At 37.6% G+C, this 17,914-nt stretch overlaps 8 non-coding genes across 8 annotated transcripts; all 8 read right to left on the reverse strand.

The window, feature by feature from the left end:
• Positions 1–765: 765 nt before the first annotated feature.
• Positions 766–838, reverse strand: TRNAF-AAA (transfer RNA phenylalanine (anticodon AAA)). Its single transcript has one exon. It is a non-coding gene; the product is annotated as a tRNA-Phe (tRNA).
• A 1,096-nt stretch (positions 839–1,934) lies between these two features.
• Positions 1,935–2,007, reverse strand: TRNAF-GAA (transfer RNA phenylalanine (anticodon GAA)). The gene has a single exon. It is a non-coding gene; the product is annotated as a tRNA-Phe (tRNA).
• Positions 2,008–3,683: 1,676 nt separating this feature from the next.
• On the reverse strand, positions 3,684–3,756 carry TRNAF-GAA (transfer RNA phenylalanine (anticodon GAA)). The gene has a single exon. It is a non-coding gene; the product is annotated as a tRNA-Phe (tRNA).
• A 2,845-nt stretch (positions 3,757–6,601) lies between these two features.
• On the reverse strand, positions 6,602–6,674 carry TRNAF-AAA (transfer RNA phenylalanine (anticodon AAA)). Its single transcript has one exon. It is a non-coding gene; the product is annotated as a tRNA-Phe (tRNA).
• A 1,096-nt stretch (positions 6,675–7,770) lies between these two features.
• On the reverse strand, positions 7,771–7,843 carry TRNAF-GAA (transfer RNA phenylalanine (anticodon GAA)). Its single transcript has one exon. It is a non-coding gene; the product is annotated as a tRNA-Phe (tRNA).
• Positions 7,844–9,519: 1,676 nt separating this feature from the next.
• On the reverse strand, positions 9,520–9,592 carry TRNAF-GAA (transfer RNA phenylalanine (anticodon GAA)). The gene has a single exon. It is a non-coding gene; the product is annotated as a tRNA-Phe (tRNA).
• Positions 9,593–10,689: 1,097 nt separating this feature from the next.
• TRNAF-GAA (transfer RNA phenylalanine (anticodon GAA)) lies at positions 10,690–10,762 on the reverse strand. Its single transcript has one exon. It is a non-coding gene; the product is annotated as a tRNA-Phe (tRNA).
• Positions 10,763–15,351: 4,589 nt separating this feature from the next.
• On the reverse strand, positions 15,352–15,424 carry TRNAF-GAA (transfer RNA phenylalanine (anticodon GAA)). Its single transcript has one exon. It is a non-coding gene; the product is annotated as a tRNA-Phe (tRNA).
• Positions 15,425–17,914: the final 2,490 nt, after the last annotated feature.

Here is a 17,914-nt window from a genome sequence, read left to right on the forward strand (position 1 = left end):
TAAAGTTGAATACAAGAGAGGTGGAAGCAAGTTTGACAGAAAGACAGAATGTAAAAAATATGTTGAAATGGTTGTCTTATCGATCAGCTTGATAAAAGGTTTTGATCATTATAAACAACGTCAATATGAGTTGACTCCAAATAGCATTTGTGGCATGCAAAGCAGAAGTTCAAAATGTGCCTAAACCCGGGATTGAACCAGGGACCTTTAGATCTTCAGTCTACTGCTCTCCCAACTGAGCTATTTCATCCAGCTGGCAATTTTGGCTTTCTGTTGTATTTTTTATAATTGTTAAAGAAAAATGCAGAACCTGGCCACTCTATCTGCATGTGCAGTTATGTGTTAAATTGTCCAGTATTATTCAGTAGCTAAATTGGTCTGATGGGTGAATTTCCTTTTTAGGAGGCAAGTTAGTTAGATGATGTTTGTAAACTATGAATGGACTTATACTCAGAAACACAGACCTATATGGCGAGGGTCGGCAAGCTAGGTCATCTGACTACTAACAGTTTTGTATAAGGGGAACTGGAGGCTGATGCAGGCAAAGCTTTACTTTCAATTAAAGGAAGAATTGGGAAATAAAGGAGGCAAAGTTGAATACAAGAGAGGTGGAAGCAAGTTTGAAAGAAAGACAGAAAGTAAATAATATGTTGAATTAATTGTATTGTCGATTATCTTGATAAAATGTTTTGATCATTATAAACAAAGTCAATATGAGTTGACTCAAAATAGTCTTTGTGGCATGCAAAGCAGAAGTTCAAAACGTGCCGAAACCCAGGATCGAACCAGGGACCTTTAGATCTTTAGTCTAACGCTCTCCCAACTGAGCTATTTCGGCCTGCCAGCAGCTATAGCATTCAGCCTCTTTTTTTGAACAATCCCAGAACAGAGATGCAGAACCTGGATTTTCAATCTGAGGTTAGAGCTGTGTTTTAATGTGTACTGCATTGTTCAGCAGCTAACTGGTGAAATGGGTGAGTAGCGTTTTTGGGATAAATGTTAGGTCGTTTTTCTTTTAAAACTCTAAGTGGACCAGCACTGTATTACACAGACATATGTCGCCTGAGTAGGTAAGCTATGTCATCTCAATACTGACAACTTTGTTCAAGGAGAAGTGAAAGCTGATGCAGACAAGAGTTTACTTTGAAAAAAGTATAAAATGGGATAAATTCGTCATCAAAGCTGATGGCAAGAGAGGTGGAAGCAAGTTTAGAAGGAGGACAGAAAGACAACTTTTTGTTGAAGTTATCATGTTGTTGATCAGTTGATAAAATATTTTGAGAAATAAAGAAAAAAAAACTAGAGCTGATTTCAAGAAATATTTTGCAACAATGTAGGATCCCCTCGCACTGTGCTGAAAGTCAGGATTGAATCAGGTACCTTAAGCTCTTCAGTCTAACGATCTCCCAACTGAGATATTTCAGCCAACAAGTCCCTGTGGCCTCCTGATGTATTATTAATAATTGTAGACGATACATACAGAACCTGGTCATTCTATTTTCGTGTATAGTTATGTGTTAAAGTGTCCAGTATCATTCAGCAGGTAACTTGGTCTGATGAGTGAATATCCTTTTTAGGGGACAATGTAGGTAGAATTTTTTTTTCTAAACTCTGAATTGACTTATACTCTGAAACACAGACCTATATGGCCAGGGTGTACAAGCTATGTCATCTGACTACTGACAGTTTTGTATAAGGGGAATTGGAGGCTGATGCAGGCAAAGCTTTACTTTAAAATAAAGCAAGAAGTTTCAAATAAATGAGGCATAGTTGAATACAAGAGAGGTGGAAGCAAGTTTGAAAGGAAGACAGAAAGTAAATAATATGTTGAATTGATTGTGTTGTTGATCAGATTGATAAAAGGTTTTGATAAAGAAGATCGTTGATTTAACTCCAAACAGCTTTTGTGACATGAAAAGCAGAAGTTGAAATTGTGCCGAAACCCGGGATTGAACCAGGGACCTTTAGATCTTCAGTCTAACGCTCTCCCAACTGAGCTATTTCGGCCTGCTGGTAGTTTGGGTCTTCATCTTTTCTTTTAAACTTCCCAAGAAAATAGATGCTCAACCTCATGCTAGAGCTATGTTTTAAGATGTCCTGTATCATTCATCAGTTAACGGGTGCAATAGGTAAATAGCATTTTTCGGATCCAGGTTAGGTAGCTTTTGTTTTTTACTCTGAATGGACTAGCACCATATTACACAGAGGTATTTGGCCTGAGTAGGTAAGCTATGTCATCTGAATACTGAAATCTGTGTTCAAGGAGAAGTGGAAGCTGATGCAGACAAGAGTTTACTTTACAAAAAAGCATGAAATAGGAAACATTTGTAGTCGAAGCTGAATGCAAGAGAGGTGGAAGCAAATTTAGAAGGAGGACAGAAAGACAATTCTATGTTGAATTGATCATGTTGTCGATCAGTTGATCAAATATTTTGATAAATAAAGAAAGAAAAACTTGAGCTGATACCAAGAAATATTTTGTGAGAAGCAAGAAACCTCTCAGACTTTTCCGAAACCCAGCATTGAACAAGGGACTTTTAGATTTTCAATCTAACACTCTCCCAACTCAGCTATTTCATCCAGCTGGCCATTTTGGCTTTCTGTTGTATTTTTGATAATTGTTAAAGATAAATGCAGACCCTGGTCATTCTATCTGCATGTGCAGTTATGTGTTAAATTGTCCAATATTATTCAGCAGCTAAATTGGTCTGATGGGTGAATTTCCTTTTTAGGAGCCAAGTTAGTTAGAAGATGTTTGTAAACTATGAATGGACTTATACTCAGACACACAGACCTATATGGCGAGGGTAGGCAAACTAGGTCATCTGACTACTAACAGTTTTGTATAAGGGGAACTCGAGGCTGATGCAGGCAAAGCTTTACTTTCAATTAAAGGAAGAATTGGCAAATAAAGCAGGTAAAGTTGAATACAAGAGAGGTGGAAGCAAGTTTGACAGAAAGACAGAACGTAAAAAATATGTTGAAATGGTTGTCTTATCGATCCGCTTGATAAAAGGTTTTGATCATTATAAACAACGTCAATATGAGTTGACTCCAAATAGCATTTGTGGCATGCAAAGCAGAAGTTCAAAATGTGCCTAAACCCGGGTTTGAACGAGGGACCTTTAGATCTTCAGTCTACTGCTCTCCCAACTGAGCTATTTCATCCAGCTGGCAACTTTGGCTTTCTGTTGTATTTTTTATAATTGTTAAAGATAAATGCAGAACCTGGTCACTCTATCTGCATGTGCAGTTATGTGTTAAATTGTCCAGTATTATTCAGTAGCTAAATTGGTCTGATGGGTGAATTTCCTTTTTAGGAGCCAAGTTAGTTAGATGATGTTTGTAAACTATGAATGGACTTATACTCAGAAACACAGACCTATATGGCGAGGGTCGGCAAGCTAGGTCATCTGACTACTAACAGTTTTGTATAAGGGGAACTGGAGGCTGATGCAGGCAAAGCTTTACTTTCAATTAAAGGAAGAATTGGGAAATAAAGGAGGCAAAGTTGAATACAAGAGAGGTGGAAGCAAGTTTGAAAGAAAGACAGAAAGTAAATAATATGTTGAATTAATTGTATTGTCGATTATCTTGATAAAAGGTTTTGATCATTATAAACAAAGTCAATATGAGTTGACTCAAAATAGTCTTTGTGGCATGCAAAGCAGAAGTTCAAAATGTGCCGAAACCCGGGATCGAACCAGGGACCTTTAGATCTTCAGTCTAACGCTCTCCCAACTGAGCTATTTCGGCCTGCCAGCAGCTATAGTATTCAGCCTCTTTTTTTGAACAATCCCAGAACAGAGATGCAGAACCTGGATTTTCAATCTGAGGTTAGAGCTGTGTTTTAATGTGTCCTGCATTGTTCAGCAGCTAACTGGTGAAATGGGTGAGTAGCGTTTTTGGGATAAATGTTAGGTCGTTTTTCTTTTAAAACTCTAAGTGGACCAGCACTGTATTACACAGACGTATGTCGCCTGAGTAGGTAAGCTATGTCATCTCAATACTGACAACTTTGTTCAAGGAGAAGTGAAAGCTGATGCAGACAAGAGTTTGCTTTGAAAAAAGTATAAAATGGGATAAATTCGTCATCAAAGTTGATGGCAAGAGAGGTGGAAGCAAGTTTAGAAGGAGGACAGAAAGACAACTTTTTGTTGAAGTTATCATGTTGTTGATCAGTTGATAAAATATTTTGAGAAATAAAGAAAAAAAAACCTAGAGCTGATTTCAAGAAATATTTTGCAAGAATGTAGGATCCCCTCGCACTGTGCTGAAAGTCAGGATTGAATCAGGTACCTTAAGCTCTTCAGTCTAACGATCTCCCAACTGAGATATTTCAGCCAACAAGTCCCTGTGGCCTCCTGATGTATTATTAATAATTGTAGACGATACATACAGAACCTGGTCATTCTATTTTCGTTTATAGTTATGTGTTAAAGTGTCCAGTATCATTCAGCAGGTAACTTGGTCTGATGAGTGAATATCCTTTTTAGGGGACAATGTAGGTAGAATTTTTTTTTCTAAACTCTGAATTGACTTATACTCTGAAACACAGACCTATATGGCCAGGGTGTACAAGCTATGTCATCTGACTACTGACAGTTTTGTATAAGGGGAATTGGAGGCTGATGCAGGCAAAGCTTTACTTTAAAATAAAGCAAGAAGTTTCAAATAAATGAGGCATAGTTGAATACAAGAGAGGTGGAAGCAAGTTTGAAAGGAAGACAGAAAGTAAATAATATGTTGAATTGATTGTGTTGTTGATCAGATTGATAAAAGGTTTTGATAAAGAAGAGCGTTGATTTAACTCCAAACAGCTTTTGTGACATGAAAAGCAGAAGTTGAAATTGTGCCGAAACCTGGGATTGAACTAGGGACCTTTAGATCTTCAGTCTAACGCTCTCCCAACTGAGCTATTTCGGCCTGCTGGTAGTTTGGGTCTTCATCCTTTCTTTTAAACTTCCCAAGAAAATAGATGCTCATCCTCATGCTAGAGCTATGTTTTAAGATGTCCTGTATCATTCATCAGTTAACAGGTGCAATAGGTAAATAGCATTTTTCGGATCCAGGTTAGGTAGCTTTTTTTTTTACTCTGAATGGACTAGCACCATATTACACAGAGGTATTTGGCCTGAGTAGGTAAGCTATGTCATCTGAATACTGAAATCTGTGTTCAAGGAGAAGTGGAAGCTGATGCAGACAAGAGTTTACTTTACAAAAAAGCATGAAATAGGAAACATTTGTAGTCGAAGCTGAATGCAAGAGAGGTGGAAGCAAATTTAGAAGGAGGACAGAAAGACAATTCTATGTTGAATTGATCATGTTGTCGATCAGTTGATCAAATATTTTGATAAATAAAGAAAGAAAAACTTGAGCTGATACCAAGAAATATTTTGTGAGAAGCAAGAAACCTCTCAGACTTTTCCAAAACCCAGCATTGAACAAGGGACTTTTAGATTTTCAATCTAACACTCTCCCAACTGAGCTATTTCATCCAGCTGGCCATTTTGGCTTTCTGTTGTATTTTTGATAATTGTTAAAGATAAATGCAGACCCTGGTCATTCTATCTGCATGTGCAGGTATGTGTTAAATTGTCCAATATTATTCAGCAGCTAAATTGCTCTGATGGGTGAATTTCCTTTTTAGGAGCCAAGTTAGTTAGAAGATGTTTGTAAACTATGAATGGACTTATACTCAGACACACAGACCTATATGGCGAGGGTAGGCAAACTAGGTCATCTGACTACTAACAGTTTTGTATAAGGGGAACTCGAGGCTGATGTAGGCAAAGCTTTACTTTCAATTAAAGGAAGAATTGGCAAATAAAGCAGGTAAAGTTGAATACAAGAGAGGTGGAAGCAAGTTTGACAGAAAGACAGAATGTAAAAAATATGTTGAAATGGTTGTCTTATCGATCAGCTTGATAAAAGGTTTTGATCATTATAAACAACGTCAATATGAGTTGACTCCAAATAGCATTTGTGGCATGCAAAGCAGAAGTTCAAAATGTGCCTAAACCCGGGATTGAACCAGGGACCTTTAGATCTTCAGTCTACTGCTCTCCCAACTGAGCTATTTCATCCAGCTGGCAATTTTGGCTTTCTGTTGTATTTTTTATAATTGTTAAAGAAAAATGCAGAACCTGGTCACTCTATCTGCATGTGCAGTTATGTGTTAAATTGTCCAGTATTATTCAGTAGCTAAATTGGTCTGATGGGTGAATTTCCTTTTTAGGAGCCAAGTTAGTTAGATGATGTTTGTAAACTATGAATGGACTTATACTCAGAAACACAGACCTATATGGCGAGGGTCGGCAAGCTAGGTCATCTGACTACTAACAGTTTTGTATAAGGGGAACTGGAGGCTGATGCAGGCAAAGCTTTACTTTCAATTAAAGGAAGAATTGGGAAATAAAGGAGGCAAAGTTGAATACAAGAGAGGTGGAAGCAAGTTTGAAAGAAAGACAGAAAGTAAATAATATGTTGAATTAATTGTATTGTCGATTATCTTGATAAAATGTTTTGATCATTATAAACAAAGTCAATATGAGTTGACTCAAAATAGTCTTTGTGGCATGCAAAGCAGAAGTTCAAAACGTGCCGAAACCCAGGATCGAACCAGGGACCTTTAGATCTTTAGTCTAACGCTCTCCCAACTGAGCTATTTCGGCCTGCCAGCAGCTATAGCATTCAGCCTCTTTTTTTGAACAATCCCAGAACAGAGATGCAGAACCTGGATTTTCAATCTGAGGTTAGAGCTGTGTTTTAATGTGTACTGCATTGTTCAGCAGCTAACTGGTGAAATGGGTGAGTAGCGTTTTTGGGATAAATGTTAGGTCGTTTTTCTTTTAAAACTCTAAGTGGACCAGCACTGTATTACACAGACATATGTCGCCTGAGTAGGTAAGCTATGTCATCTCAATACTGACAACTTTGTTCAAGGAGAAGTGAAAGCTGATGCAGACAAGAGTTTACTTTGAAAAAAGTATAAAATGGGATAAATTCGTCATCAAAGCTGATGGCAAGAGAGGTGGAAGCAAGTTTAGAAGGAGGACAGAAAGACAACTTTTTGTTGAAGTTATCATGTTGTTGATCAGTTGATAAAATATTTTGAGAAATAAAGAAAAAAAAACTAGAGCTGATTTCAAGAAATATTTTGCAACAATGTAGGATCCCCTCGCACTGTGCTGAAAGTCAGGATTGAATCAGGTACCTTAAGCTCTTCAGTCTAACGATCTCCTAACTGAGATATTTCAGCCAACAAGTCCCTGTGGCCTCCTGATGTATTATTAATAATTGTAGACGATACATACAGAACCTGGTCATTCTATTTTCGTGTATAGTTATGTGTTAAAGTGTCCAGTATCATTCAGCAGGTAACTTGGTCTGATGAGTGAATATCCTTTTTAGGGGACAATGTAGGTAGAATTTTTTTTTCTAAACTCTGAATTGACTTATACTCTGAAACACAGACCTATATGGCCAGGGTGTACAAGCTATGTCATCTGACTACTGACAGTTTTGTATAAGGGGAATTGGAGGCTGATGCAGGCAAAGCTTTACTTTAAAATAAAGCAAGAAGTTGCAAATAAATGAGGCATAGTTGAATACAAGAGAGGTGGAAGCAAGTTTGAAAGGAAGACAGAAAGTAAATAATATGTTGAATTGATTGGAGTTAAATCAACGCTCTTCTTTATCAAAACCTTTTATCAATCTGATCAACAACACAAACAGCTTTTGTGACATGAAAAGCAGAAGTTGAAATTGTGCCGAAACCCGGGATTGAACCAGGGACCTTTAGATCTTCAGTCTAACGCTCTCCCAACTGAGCTATTTCGGCCTGCTGGTAGTTTGGGTCTTCATCCTTTCTTTTAAACTTCCCAAGAAAATAGATGCTCAACCTCATGCTAGAGCTATGTTTTAAGATGTCCTGTATCATTCATCAGTTAACGGGTGCAATAGGTAAATAGCATTTTTCGGATCCAGGTTAGGTAGCTTTTGTTTTTTACTCTGAATGGACTAGCACCACATTACACAGAGGTATTTGGCCAGAGTAGGTAAGCTATGTCATCTGAATACTGAAATCTGTGTTCAAGGAGAAGTGGAAGCTGATGCAGACAAGAGTTTACTTTACAAAAAAGCATGAAATAGGAAACATTTGTAGTCGAAGCTGAATGCAAGAGAGGTGGAAGCAAATTTAGAAGGAGGACAGAAAGACAATTCTATGTTGAATTGATCATGTTGTCGATCAGTTGATCAAATATTTTGATAAATAAAGAAAGAAAAACTTGAGCTGATACCAAGAAATATTTTGTGAGAAGCAAGAAACCTCTCAGACTTTTCCGAAACCCAGCATTGAACAAGGGACTTTTAGATTTTCAATCTAACACTCTCCCAACTCAGCTATTTCATCCAGCTGGCCATTTTGGCTTTCTGTTGTATTTTTGATAATTGTTAAAGATAAATGCAGACCCTGGTCATTCTATCTGCATGTGCAGTTATGTGTTAAATTGTCCAATATTATTCAGCAGCTAAATTGGTCTGATGGGTGAATTTCCTTTTTAGGAGCCAAGTTAGTTAGAAGATGTTTGTAAACTATGAATGGACTTATACTCAGACACACAGACCTATATGGCGAGGGTAGGCAAACTAGGTCATCTGACTACTAACAGTTTTGTATAAGGGGAACTCGAGGCTGATGCAGGCAAAGCTTTACTTTCAATTAAAGGAAGAATTGGCAAATAAAGCAGGTAAAGTTGAATACAAGAGAGGTGGAAGCAAGTTTGACAGAAAGACAGAATGTAAAAAATATGTTGAAATGGTTGTCTTATCGATCCGCTTGATAAAAGGTTTTGATCATTATAAACAACGTCAATATGAGTTGACTCCAAATAGCATTTGTGGCATGCAAAGCAGAAGTTCAAAATGTGCCTAAACCCGGGATTGAACCAGGGACCTTTAGATCTTCAGTCTACTGCTCTCCCAACTGAGCTATTTCATCCAGCTGGCAACTTTGGCTTTCTGTTGTATTTTTTATAATTGTTAAAGATAAATGCAGAACCTGGTCACTCTATCTGCATGTGCAGTTATGTGTTAAATTGTCCAGTATTATTCAGTAGCTAAATTGGTCTGATGGGTGAATTTCCTTTTTAGGAGCCAAGTTAGTTAGATGATGTTTGTAAACTATGAATGGACTTATACTCAGAAACACAGACCTATATGGCGAGGGTCGGCAAGCTAGGTCATCTGACTACTAACAGTTTTGTATAAGGGGAACTGGAGGCTGATGCAGGCAAAGCTTTACTTTCAATTAAAGGAAGAATTGGGAAATAAAGGAGGCAAAGTTGAATACAAGAGAGGTGGAAGCAAGTTTGAAAGAAAGACAGAAAGTAAATAATATGTTGAATTAATTGTATTGTCGATTATCTTGATAAAAGGTTTTGATCATTATAAACAAAGTCAATATGAGTTGACTCAAAATAGTCTTTGTGGCATGCAAAGCAGAAGTTCAAAATGTGCCGAAACCCGGGATCGAACCAGGGACCTTTAGATCTTCAGTCTAACGCTCTCCCAACTGAGCTATTTCGGCCTGCCAGCAGCTATAGTATTCAGCCTCTTTTTTTGAACAATCCCAGAACAGAGATGCAGAACCTGGATTTTCAATCTGAGGTTAGAGCTGTGTTTTAATGTGTCCTGCATTGTTCAGCAGCTAACTGGTGAAATGGGTGAGTAGCGTTTTTGGGATAAATGTTAGGTCGTTTTTCTTTTAAAACTCTAAGTGGACCAGCACTGTATTACACAGACGTATGTCGCCTGAGTAGGTAAGCTATGTCATCTCAATACTGACAACTTTGTTCAAGGAGAAGTGAAAGCTGATGCAGACAAGAGTTTGCTTTGAAAAAAGTATAAAATGGGATAAATTTGTCATCAAAGCTGATGGCAAGAGAGGTGGAAGCAAGTTTAGAAGGAGGACAGAAAGACAACTTTTTGTTGAAGTTATCATGTTGTTGATCAGTTGATAAAATATTTTGAGAAATAAAGAAAAAAAAACCTAGAGCTGATTTCAAGAAATATTTTGCAAGAATGTAGGATCCCCTCGCACTGTGCTGAAAGTCAGGATTGAATCAGGTACCTTAAGCTCTTCAGTCTAACGATCTCCCAACTGAGATATTTCAGCCAACAAGTCCCTGTGGCCTCCTGATGTATTATTAATAATTGTAGACGATACATACAGAACCTGGTCATTCTATTTTCGTTTATAGTTATGTGTTAAAGTGTCCAGTATCATTCAGCAGGTAACTTGGTCTGATGAGTGAATATCCTTTTTAGGGGACAATGTAGGTAGAATTTTTTTTTCTAAACTCTGAATTGACTTATACTCTGAAACACAGACCTATATGGCCAGGGTGTACAAGCTATGTCATCTGACTACTGACAGTTTTGTATAAGGGGAATTGGAGGCTGATGCAGGCAAAGCTTTACTTTAAAATAAAGCAAGAAGTTTCAAATAAATGAGGCATAGTTGAATACAAGAGAGGTGGAAGCAAATTTGAAAGGAAGACAGAAAGTAAATAATATGTTGAATTGATTGTGTTGTTGATCAGATTGATAAAAGGTTTTGATAAAGAAGAGCGTTGATTTAACTCCAAACAGCTTTTGTGACATGAAAAGCAGAAGTTGAAATTGTGCCGAAACCCGGGATTGAACCAGGGACCTTTAGATCTTCAGTCTAACGCTCTCCCAACTGAGCTATTTCGGCCTGCTGGTAGTTTGGGTCTTCATCCTTTCTTTTAAACTTCCCAAGAAAATAGATGCTCATCCTCATGCTAGAGCTATGTTTTAAGATGTCCTGTATCATTCATCAGTTAACAGGTGCAATAGGTAAATAGCATTTTTCGGATCCAGGTTAGGTAGCTTTTTTTTTACTCTGAATGGACTAGCACCATATTACACAGAGGTATTTGGCCTGAGTAGGTAAGCTATGTCATCTGAATACTGAAATCTGTGTTCAAGGAGAAGTGGAAGCTGATGCAGACAAGAGTTTACTTTACAAAAAAGCATGAAATAGGAAACATTTGTAGTCGAAGCTGAATGCAAGAGAGGTGGAAGCAAATTTAGAAGGAGGACAGAAAGACAATTCTATGTTGAATTGATCATGTTGTCGATCAGTTGATCAAATATTTTGATAAATAAAGAAAGAAAAACTTGAGCTGATACCAAGAAATATTTTGTGAGAAGCAAGAAACCTCTCAGACTTTTCCGAAACCCAGCATTGAACAAGGGACTTTTAGATTTTCAATCTAACACTCTCCCAACTGAGCTATTTCATCCAGCTGGCCATTTTGGCTTTCTGTTGTATTTTTGATAATTGTTAAAGATAAATGCAGACCCTGGTCATTCTATCTGCATGTGCAGTTATGTGTTAAATTGTCCAATATTATTCAGCAGCTAAATTGGTCTGATGGGTGAATTTCCTTTTTAGGAGCCAAGTTAGTTAGAAGATGTTTGTAAACTATGAATGGACTTATACTCAGACACACAGACCTATATGGGGAGGGTAGGCAAACTAGGTCATCTGACTACTAACAGTTTTGTATAAGGGGAACTCGAGGCTGATGCAGGCAAAGCTTTACTTTCAATTAAAGGAAGAATTGGCAAATAAAGCAGGTAAAGTTGAATACAAGAGAGGTGGAAGCAAGTTTGACAGAAAGACAGAATGTAAAAAATATGTTGAAATGGTTGTCTTATCGATCAGCTTGATAAATGGTTTTGATCATTATAAACAACGTCAATATGAGTTGACTCCAAATAGCATTTGTGGCATGCAAAGCAGAAGTTCAAAATGTGCCTAAACCCGGGATTGAACCAGGGACCTTTAGATCTTCAGTCTACTGCTCTACCAACTGAGCTATTTCATCCAGCTGGCAATTTTGGCTTTCTGTTGTATTTTTTATAATTGTTAAAGAAAAATGCAGAACCTGGTCACTCTATCTGCATGTGTAGTTATGTGTTAAATTGTCCAGTATTATTCAGTAGCTAAATTGGTCTGATGGGTGAATTTCCTTTTTAGGAGCCAAGTTAGTTAGATGATGTTTGTAAACTATGAATGGACTTATACTCAGAAACACAGACCTATATGGCGAGGGTCGGCAAGCTAGGTCATCTTACTACTAACAGTTTTGTATAAGGGGAACTGGAGGCTGATGCAGGCAAAGCTTTACTTTCAATTAAAGGTAGAATTGGGAAATAAAGGAGGCAAAGTTGAATACAAGAGAGGTGGAAGCAAGTTTGAAAGAAAGACAGAAAGTAAATAATATGTTGAATTAATTGTATTGTCGATTATCTTGATAAAAGGTTTTGATCATTATAAACAAAGTCAATATGAGTTGACTCAAAATAGTCTTTGTGGCATGCAAAGCAGAAGTTCAAAATGTGCCGAAACCCAGGATCGAACCAGGGACCTTTAGATCTTCAGTCTAACGCTCTCCCAACTGAGCTATTTCGGCCTGCCAGCAGCTATAGTATTCAGCCTCTTTTTTTGAACAATCCCAGAACAGAGATGCAGAACCTGGATTTTCAATCTGAGGTTAGAGCTGTGTTTTAATGTGTCCTGCATTGTTCAGCAGCTAACTGGTGAAAGGGTGAGTAGCGTTTTTGGGATAAATGTTAGGTCGTTTTTCTTTTAAAACTCTAAGTGGACCAGCACTGTATTACACAGACGTATGTCGCCTGAGTAGGTAAGCTATGTCATCTCAATACTGACAACTTTGTTCAAGGAGAAGTGAAAGCTGATGCAGACAAGAGTTTACTTTGAAAAAAGTATAAAATGGGATAAATTTGTCATCAAAGTTGATGGCAAGAGAGGTGGAAGCAAGTTTAGAAGGAGGACAGAAAGACAACTTTTTGTTGAAGTTATCATGTTGTTGATCAGTTGATAAAATATTTTGAGAAATAAAAAAAAAAAACTAGAGCTGATTTCAAGAAATATTTTGCAAGAATGTAGGATCCCCTCGCACTGTGCTGAAAGTCAGGATTGAATCAGGTACCTTAAGCTCTTCAGTCTAACAATCTCCCAACTGAGATATTTCAGCCAACAAGTCCCTGTGGCCTCCTGATGTATTATTAATAATTGTAGACGATACATACAGAACCTGGTCATTCTATTTTCGTTTATAGTTATGTGTTAAAGTGTCCAGTATCATTCAGCAGGTAACTTGGTCTGATGAGTGAATATCCTTTTTAGGGGACAAGGTAGGTAGAATTTTTTTTTCTAAACTCTGAATTGACTTATACTCTGAAACACAGACCTATATGGCCAGGGTGTACAAGCTATGTCATCTGACTACTGACAGTTTTGTATAAGGGGAATTGGAGGCTGATGCAGGCAAAGCTTTACTTTAAAATAAAGCAAGAAGTTGCAAATAAATGAGGCATAGTTGAATACAAGAGAGGTGGAAGCAAGTTTGAAAGGAAGACAGAAAGTAAATAATATGTTGAATTGATTGTGTTGTTGATCAGATTGATGAAAGGTTTTGATAAAGAAGAGCGTTGATTTAACTCCAAACAGCTTTTGTGACATGAAAAGCAGAAGTTGAAATTGTGCCGAAACCCGGGATGGAACCAGGGACCTTTAGATCTTCACTCTAACGCTCTCCCAACTGAGCTATTTCAGCCTGCTGGTAATTTGGGTCTTCATCCTTTCTTTTAAACTTCCCAAGAAAATAGATGCTCATCCTCATGCTAGAGCTATGTTTTAAGATGTCCTGTATCATTCATCAGTTAACGGGTGCAATAGGTAAATAGCATTTTTCGGATCCAGGTTAGGTAGCTTTTTTTTTTACTCTGAATGGACTAGCACCATATTACACAGAGGTATTTGGCCTGAGTATGTAAGCTATGTCATCTGAATACTGAAATCTGTGTTCAAGGAGAAGTGGAAGCTGATGCAGACAAGAGTTTACTTTACAAAAAAGCATGAAATAGGAAACATTTGTAGTCGAAGCTGAATGCAAGAGAGGTGGAAGCAAATTTAGAAGGAGGACAGAAAGACAATTCTATGTTGAATTGATCATGTTGTCGATCAGTTGATCAAATATTTTGATAAATAAAGAAAGAAAAACTTGAGCTGATACCAAGAAATATTTTGTGAGAAGCAAGAAACCTCTCAGACTTTTCCGAAACCCAGCATTGAACAAGGGACTTTTAGATTTTCAATCTAACACTCTCCCAACTGAGCTATTTCATCCAGCTGGCCATTTTGGCTTTCTGTTGTATTTTTGATAATTGTTAAAGATAAATGCAGACCCTGGTCATTCTATCTGCATGTGCAGTTATGTGTTAAATTGTCCAATATTATTCAGCAGCTAAATTGGTCTGATGGGTGAATTTCCTTTTTAGGAGCCAAGTTAGTTAGAAGATGTTTGTAAACTATGAATGGACTTATACTCAGACACACAGACCTATATGGCGAGGGTAGGCAAACTAGGTCATCTGACTACTAACAGTTTTGTATAAGGGGAACTCGAGGCTGATGCAGGCAAAGCTTTACTTTCAATTAAAGGAAGAATTGGCAAATAAAGCAGGTAAAGTTGAATACAAGAGAGGTGGAAGCAAGTTTGACAGAAAGACAGAATGTAAAAAATATGTTGAAATGGTTGTCTTATCGATCAGCTTGATAAAAGGTTTTGATCATTATAAACAACGTCAATATGAGTTGACTCCAAATAGCATTTGTGGCATGCAAAGCAGAAGTTCAAAATGTGCCTAAACCCGGGATTGAACCAGGGACCTTTAGATCTTCAGTCTACTGCTCTCCCAACTGAGCTATTTCATCCAGCTGGCAATTTCGGCTTTCTGTTGTATTTTTTATAATTGTTAAAGATAAATGCAGAACCTGGTCACTCTATCTGCATGTGCAGTTATGTGTTAAATTGTCCAGTATTATTCAGTAGCTAAATTGGTCTGATGGGTGAATTTCCTTTTTAGGAGCCAAGTTAGTTAGATGATGTTTGTAAACTATGAATGGACTTATACTCAGAAACACAGACCTATATGGCGAGGGTCGGCAAGCTAGGTCATCTGACTACTAACAGTTTTGTATAAGGGGAACTGGAGGCTGATGCAGGCAAAGCTTTACTTTCAATTAAAGGAAGAATTGGGAAATAAAGGAGGCAAAGTTGAATACAAGAGAGGTGGAAGCAAGTTTGAAAGAAAGACAGAAAGTAAATAATATGTTGAATTAATTGTATTGTCGATTATCTTGATAAAAGGTTTTGATCATTATAAACAATGTCAATATGAGTTGGCTCAAAATAGTCTTTGTGGCATGCAAAGCAGAAGTTCAAAATGTGCCGAAACCCGGGATCGAACCAGGGACCTTTAGATCTTCAGTCTAACACTCTCCCAACTGAGCTATTTCGGCCTGCCAGCAGCAATAGTATTCAGCCTCTTTTTTTGAACAATCCCAGAACAGAGATGCAGAACCTGGATTTTCAATCTGAGGTTAGAGCTGTGTTTTAATGTGTCCTGCATTGTTCAGCAGCTAACTGGTGAAATGGGTGAGTAGCGTTTTTGGGATAAATGTTAGGTCGTTTTTCTTTTAAAACTCTGAGTGGACCAGCACTGTATTACACAGACGTATGTCGCCTGAGTAGGTAAGCTATGTCATCTCAATACTGACAACTTTGTTCAAGGAGAAGTGAAAGCTGATGCAGACAAGAGTTTACTTTGAAAAAAGTATAAAATGGGATAAATTCGTCATCAAAGCTGATGGCAAGAGAGGTGGAAGCAAGTTTAGAAGGAGGACAGAAAGACAACTTTTTGTTGAAGTTATCATGTTGTTGATCAGTTGATAAAATATTTTGAGAAATAAAGAACAAAAAAAACTAGAGCTGATTTCAAGAAATATTTTGCAACAATGTAGGATCCCCTCGCACTGTGCTGAAAGTCAGGATTGAATCAGGTACCTTAAGCTCTTCAGTCTAACGATCTCCCAACTGAGATATTTCAGCCAACAAGTCCCTGTGGCCTCCTGATGTATTATTAATAATTGTAGACGATACATACAGAACCTGGTCATTCTATTTTCGTGTATAGTTATGTGTTAAAGTGTCCAGTATCATTCAGCAGGTAACTTGGTCTGATGAGTGAATATCCTTTTTAGGGGACAATGTAGGTAGAATTTTTTTTTCTAAACTCTGAATTGACTTATACTCTGAAACACAGACCTATATGGCCAGGGTGTACAAGCTATGTCATCTGACTACTGACAGTTTTGTATAAGGGGAATTGGAGGCTGATGCAGGCAAAGCTTTACTTTAAAATAAAGCAAGAAGTTGCAAATAAATGAGGCATAGTTGAATACAAGAGAGGTGGAAGCAAGTTTGAAAGGAAGACAGAAAGTAAATAATATGTTGAATTGATTGGAGTTAAATCAACGCTCTTCTTTATCCAAACCTTTTATCAATCTGATCAACAACACAAACAGCTTTTGTGACATGAAAAGCAGAAGTTGAAATTGTGCCGAAACCCGGGATTGAACCAGGGACCTTTAGATCTTCAGTCTAACGCTCTCCCAACTGAGCTATTGCGGCCTGCTGGTAGTTTGGGTCTTCATCCTTTCTTTTAAACTTCCCAAGAAAATAGATGCTCAACCTCATGCTAGAGCTATGTTTTAAGATGTCCTGTATCATTCATCAGTTAACGGGTGCAATAGGTAAATAGCATTTTTCGGATCCAGGTTAGGTAGCTTTTTTTTTTACTCTGAATGGACTAGCACCATATTACACAGAGGTATTTGGCCTGAGTAGGTAAGCTATGTCATCTGAATACTGACATCTGTGTTCAAGGAGAAGTGGAAGCTGATGCAGACAAGAGTTTACTTTACAAAAAAGCATGAAATAGGAAACATTTGTAGTCGAAGCTGAATGCAAGAGAGGTGGAAGCAAATTTAGAAGGAGGACAGAAAGACAATTCTATGTTGAATTGATCATGTTGTCGATCAGTGGATCAAATATTTTGATAAATAAAGAAAGAAAAACTTGAGCTGATACCAAGAAATATTTCGTGAGAAGCAAGAAACCTCTCAGACTTTTCCGAAACCCAGCATTGAACAAGGGACTTTTAGATTTTCAATCTAACACTCTCCCAACTGAGCTATTTCATCCAGCTGGCCATTTTGGCTTTCTGTTGTATTTTTGATAATTGTTAAAGATAAATGCAGACCCTGGTCATTCTATCTGCATGTGCAGTTATGTGTTAAATTGTCCAATATTATTCAGCAGCTAAATTGGTCTGATGGGTGAATTTCCTTTTTAGGAGCCAAGTTAGTTAGAAGATGTTTGTAAACTATGAATGGACTTATACTCAGAGACACAGACCTATATGGCGAGGGTAGGCAAACTAGGTCATCTGACTACTAACAGTTTTGTATAAGGGGAACTCGAGGCTGATGCAGGCAAAGCTTTACTTTCAATTAAAGGAAGAATTGGCAAATAAAGCAGGTAAAGTTGAATACAAGAGAGGTGGAAGCAAGTTTGACAGAAAGACAGAATGTAAAAAATATGTTGAAATGGTTGTCTTATCGATCAGCTTGATAAAAGGTTTTGATCATTATACACAACGTCAATATGAGTTGACTCCAAATAGCATTTGTGGCATGCAAAGCAGAAGTTCAAAATGTGCCTAAACCCGGGATTGAACCAGGGACCTTTAGATCTTCAGTCTACTGCTCTCCCAACTGAGCTATTTCATCCAGCTGGCAATTTTGGCTTTCTGTTGTATTTTTTATAATTGTTAAAGATAAATGCAGAACCTGGTCACTCTATCTGCATGTGCAGTTATGTGTTAAATTGTCCAGTATTATTCAGTAGCTAAATTGGTCTGATGGGTGAATTTCCTTTTTAGGAGGCAA

The sequence above is a fragment of the Triturus cristatus genome, chromosome 8, assembly GCF_964204655.1.
Source record: "Triturus cristatus chromosome 8, aTriCri1.1, whole genome shotgun sequence".
NCBI lineage: Eukaryota > Metazoa > Chordata > Amphibia > Caudata > Salamandridae > Triturus > Triturus cristatus.